At 30.8% G+C, this 6,000-nt stretch overlaps 1 pseudogene across 1 annotated transcript; it reads right to left on the bottom strand.

Moving 5' to 3' along the window:
* Positions 1-1,589: 1,589 nt before the first annotated feature.
* Positions 1,590-2,720, bottom strand: LOC104737449 (protein FANTASTIC FOUR 1 pseudogene; annotated as a pseudogene). Its single transcript, XR_015578778.1, has one exon. The product of XR_015578778.1 is annotated as a protein FANTASTIC FOUR 1 pseudogene (transcript).
* Positions 2,721-6,000: the final 3,280 nt, after the last annotated feature.

Below are 6,000 nucleotides of genomic sequence, written 5' to 3'. Positions count from 1 at the left end.
GTAATATCTTTTTATTCAAAATGTTTTTTGAGCCAACTATTTTAGTAATTAAAAAACTATGCAGAAGTGAAAGTAATATACTTGGCTTAATGTGTTTATAGAGACAATATCTAGATGGTGATAAAAAAAATTTTGTAACATACAAGAGTACATTTAGGTGTAAAAAATTATAATTTTAATAGTAACATACATAAAATATTTGTAAATGGATATAAATCAGTATATTATAACAAAAAATAAAATTTATATATAACATACAACAAATTTTAATAAATTTAATTTCATTTATAAAACTTTCAACCCGCACATCGAACGGGTCCTCATCTAATATATATATATATACTAGATGAGATTTACTAAAGATTTCGGTTAATATAGTAACAGAGTCAAGTGGGAGAGAATCCTCATCCTCTATTCGTTGTGCAGAGAGAACAAAGTGAGTGTATGGCTACTTCAGATTTGTTAGATTGGACACAATACTTGGTACTGTTGTCTGCTTCCCATTGGCTCAGACATAAACTTGCAATCTATTTTGATATCATTCCGAGATTTCTATTGTACGGGTTTGGTCGAGGACAGAGGGGAAGAATATCATGAAATTAGTAGATACCATATCTATCGTGTACAAATTAAAGGACCTACAAAGTTATTTTGTTCCTATTCATTTACGTCCGTACGACTTCAAGTGTGTTCACGAGACAAAGATTTTGGTCTAGAACAATTAGTTCTTCTTTAAAAGACTTTCAAAAGATTTGACATTGTGATGGTTGAATAAAATGTATTGATCTAACATTTGAATCGTTAAATTTAAAACCCTAGGTAACTAGGTTTCAAGTTTAAAGTTCTTTTTATGATAAGGGTTGGACTCCAATTTCGTCTTAAGAGTAATTATTAAGTTATAGGGATATAATTGGTTTACTTTATCATTGTTTCTTTTTTTCTTTTTGGTTTTACTCACTTTATTCTTCTAGTTAGTCTGACTACTGTTATTAAATGGTTCGGCTTTCTTATGATAATTAAGTATTAAAGTGAATATAGTAACCGGTTGGATCAATCTTCTCAAATCAACTTGTATACGCATTGTTCAAGACTTCTTAGTAGAGTTATATTTAAAATGGTCAAGCATTTTATTTATAGGCTAAGCTCTTTTTGTGGAAACCTCTTTTTGTGGTCATGCAAATTCGAATTTGTCACCTATGCATGTTATCCCTATCAAAAGTCTTGTTAATCTGGATGTGTATTGTAAATTTATTGTAGTTCCTGAGAAGAATGTTAAAATATAATTTATGATTATATTGTAGTTAGTTCTGTTTTTGGTTGCACTATATTACTCTATATGGATTGAATTAAAATTGGTCCTCATTTTTCATATTTTATAAAATCAGATAATTTCAACGAATTTAGTCAATGTGTTTTTTTCATATTACAAGATTCACTAAAGTAGTTACGTATTATGTACGACGTACGTATTGGTACCATCTTCGCATAAGTTTGTACTAGAAAGATGAAGTGTAGTCTATCTAGCTAACTAATAACTCACGTTTTAGTTTATAGAAATAGAATTAGAAGCCGTAGTCATACAATGGGACTAAGAGAAAACACTTCTTTTTTAATAATATAAATCAGACATAAAAAAGATATAAAAAAGAATAAGCCAGATTACTAATTATTATTGTCTTAGAAATAAATTTATTTGGTGAGTCGTCGAGTTTGCCAATTATTAAGTGGTCACCCAAAATTGGTTCGGCTTCCAGTTAAGCATGGTTGTTGGCTCACATCCATTCTCATGGCATCTCCTTTTTGGCCTTCTACTAAACTTTTTCTTTCCAGCTTTATCCTCAAAGTTATCATTATTCCCCATAATGCCCTCCTCTTCCTCTTGCTCTTCTTCTTCTTCCTCTGTATCGTCTTCTTGTCCTTTCTCTTCATCTTCATCTTCTTCATGAGCTTCGATTTCAGATTCATTTTCTTCAAACTGATCTTCATCTCCATCATGGCTAAGTGATGAATTTTCTGATAAACAGAGACGTAGCCTTCCTTCACAACGTTCAGATACAAAGCAACGAGGTGGTGGACAAACCCTAATCGCTTGAACAACAAGACGACCGTCTTCTTTGTATGACCTCACCATACACCTATTGTTGAATCCGTTGACGGAGTTTAGAGGCGGGGGAAAACTGTTTTCACGGGTCTCTAGATGGTTGGTTTCTTTTTGAGGTTTCGTAGTATGAGGACTCATTATTGAAGTATTAGTTCCTTCAAGTGCAAGTAACGAGATCTCATCTCCACTATCACTCCCATTCTCGGTCCCGAGGCTCTCTGTGCATGTCTCAAGGCTCAGTTTAGCTACGGAACGCTTCTCGATTGGGTGGACGTAAGCTGTTTTCTTTATGACGTCGTCTTCTTTATTTTGGAAAATGCCTTTGGTTTCAGAAAGATATTGTAGGAAACTCCATCCACCCAAGTCATGATTTTGGCTTACTTGCTTCTTGGGAAGATGTTGGTAAGCTTGGCCAAATATTGCGGACATTTTTGTGTTCTGTATAGAGAGCAAAAAGAAGAGTACTGAGAGAAGAAGAGAGAGGAAGAGAATGATGGGATGAATATGATGAAGGGGATTTAGAAGGGATGAGTAGGGTGTGTATTTATACTGCGAGTCTAGTTTCAACTTGAGTGGAGGCACAGTAACACACTTCTACAAACAACTAAAAGTTTGGTCATCCAAACAAGTACTGTTAAAATATATATTTAACTTTATAGTGAGTATAGAGCATGACTACCCTAATCTAATCGTGTCGACCGGTAGATCCGTTGGTTCAAAAAAAGAAATTAAAAGAAAAAGAACTTTGTTATGTCAACGAATTATTAATATTTAATATTGGTTAATTAGAACAAAAAGTAAAGGTAGGGACGAATATTCGTCTAGTTAGCAATATAGCACCGTGGACTAATAATACCTATTTCGAGTTTCTTAATACTCTGTTTTCCAAATTATCCTTTACTTTTTTTTGGTCCAATCAGAAGCTCCACACCAAATAAAACATAAACTTTGAACCACAATCTAACTTATTTTGCTATAGATCAATCGATCAAAAGAATTCTTCTTTTGTTAATTTGTCTTTCTCCCATGATCATTCTCATAAGTCCTAACCACATATTTTATATGTTACGCATATACATATATATATATATATAGATTGGAAAGATGAATATGAAGAACTACCCTCTTATATTCATTCTTAATTAACAAACAAATGAAATAGATATATCTAAATAAATAAATAAATAAATTAAAAGTGGTAGTCAACGATATGTTAAATAAATAGTTGAATAATAGAATATGCTATTATAGGAAAAACACAAGAAAAAAAATGGTTAACTAGTATTCTAGTGGCTCACATGAATAAAATATAAAAAGAAAGCACTTTGTCGTTGTCTATAATTAGAATAACTTTCTATATAAGGAAAATAAACAAGAACCAGCCAATAATGTTCTCGGTAGATGCCAGACTAAAAAAAAATGTAGTTCATGCATCGACGTCTTTGAAGTTTAACACTCGCCGGACGTAATTGGATTTTGGTTCTATTTAAACCATATAGAAGAAATTGTCCGTTTATACTTTTTAAAAAGTTACAAATAATTTCTGAGTATGCTGTATATATAAGACGAAACTTTTTTTTTCAAGAGATCCTTGCTCACAACTCACAAGTCACAATTACAAATAATGAATATAAGTTATTAAAGAATATATTTACAAGTTTATTTTGTTGTATAGATTCAAATACAATATCTATCTAGTTTCTTTGAGTACATTAACAAAGAAGATGGTGTACCTAGCTAGCTAGTTGGAGTTAGAGCGAAAGGAAATGAATAACCATATGGGTCAACTAACCATATGGGTCAACTGATCCTGATGAAATTTTTAAAATTAGTTAAATTTTTTTATTAAAAAAACAAATTTGACCGCTGCCTAATAAAAAAATTGACGCCTGTAATTATTTTTAATTTTTATTTTTATTTTGACCCCATAACATATAAGTTCTCACTTCACTACTTGCTGGACTCCAAAAAAAATGTTATGGTAATCTTTAGTTTTATGGTAATACGTAAATATTTATCTTATAATTGATCAAGTCAAGATACCACAAGAGTTCAAAGTCCACAAATTTCATGGAATGATCAGATCGACATGTTGTCAAAAACAAAAAAAGATCAGATCGACACTTTCAACTCTCAAATTCGATCAAGGACAAGAAATGTTAGCACAAAACATTGCGTATATATTATTTTTTATTGGATATATATGAGAATTTTTACAGCCTTTAATTTGTTTCGTGAGAGTTGAATCATACAAGAATTATAACAAGTGTTAAATGAGTCTTCACAGGTTTTCAAAATCTCTCACATAAGAGACTCATTTTATTCTCTCACTTTTTTATTATTTTCTAATTTTAGGTGAGAGACTCAGTGAGAAACTCCCACTGCAAATATTCTAAGAGCATCTTTACTTTGAGTAACAGCTGAATCGTTCCTCAAAAAAGTAAAAAAAAAAATATTTTACAAATTATTATTATTTATTTATTTTTTAAATTTGTTCCAAAAAAATAACACATGTCTTGTTTGTTGTGAGTATTGAGTTTCTCTGCTAAGAAACGTTTCTCCTTTTTATTCTCCTCTCTCTCCTCTTTTTATTATTTTTTAATAAGAGTATTTCTAAGACAATCTTCCAGTAAAGATGGTGTAAGTACATCAAATTTGTGAGATGAAGACTACAATTAGTTAATCAATAATGTCAAACACGAAAACAAAAAAGCTGGGGCAAACCGTTTTTTTTATTTATAATTATATATATATATATATATTTCTTTTTTTGAATAAATGTTAAATGATATTCAAAAGAAAAAAAATAACGTTTTACATCTCCATGGTTAGAACTTAGAACTTAGGCTTACAAAAAATAGATTATGCTAAAAGAGATTATAAAACACCCAAAGAACAATCCGCCTAGTAACGAGTGGCAAACCATGCCTGAAAACCTGTAGCATAGGGACCGTCTTCCAAACGTTCAATGGCTAGAAGTTGAGCACGCACTAGTTTGTATGATTATATATATATATACATATATATGTATATATATATATATATATATATGTATATATATATATGTATATATATATATATGTTTTATTTTTAAGAACAATTAGAACGTAAGTTATATTGATAATCTAGTGGTAAGCACTAAGTAAGACTTTATTCTGCAAATTCTGGCTTATATGTGTAACAACAATTAAAAATAAAATTGTACACTAATGGCGACGAATGTGTGACATCTAATGAATGGGATATCTTTTAATTTATTAACTATGTACACTATCAGATACAGAACCAACGCCTCCTCGACATGGTTCTTAAATCCAGCTAGTTACGTCGACATGATCATTCCCACAGCTTGTAGTAACACTTAATGCATTTATGAGAAAGTATATATTATAGTAATGATCATGTCGACGTAACTAGTTGGATTTAAGAAACTATATTATGGCAAAAGAAGTTTCTAATTTAAGTGAAGAAAACTTTTGAAAGACTATGTGTTACACAAACAGCGGTTTTAGTATATATTAATGGTTTTAAAAGCTGAGTAAATGGATTAATAGATATGCTAAGTATAAAAAAAAAGCTAAGAAGAATATATACCATTCTCTCCCTCTCTCCAATGAGCCATAAACCGTTGGAATGTCGCATTCGCCAGTCTCTACTTTTAAATCTTTTTGTTTCTATTGGTGTTTTATAGATTGTCCAACCCAATCAGAGAAAGAAGAGGAGGATTCTTTTGCATCATCAACATTCCACTGCTGACCTGAAAAATTTTAATGCAAAGGAGAAATCAAAAGCTAAGATCCTTCAGAAAATCTTGTGTTTTTTTCTTAAGTCTTTATTCAGCTTTAATAACCTTTTAGTACAAACAAAGTAAGGAGGAATCGCTTTCATGTTTACACAAA

This window comes from Camelina sativa, chromosome 13 (assembly GCF_030686135.1).
Source record: "Camelina sativa cultivar CO46 ecotype springtype chromosome 13, ASM3068613v1".
Lineage (NCBI taxonomy): Eukaryota > Viridiplantae > Streptophyta > Magnoliopsida > Brassicales > Brassicaceae > Camelina > Camelina sativa.
The sequence above is the reverse complement of the archived record's forward strand: the minus strand, read 5'-3'. Positions and strand labels throughout refer to the sequence as shown.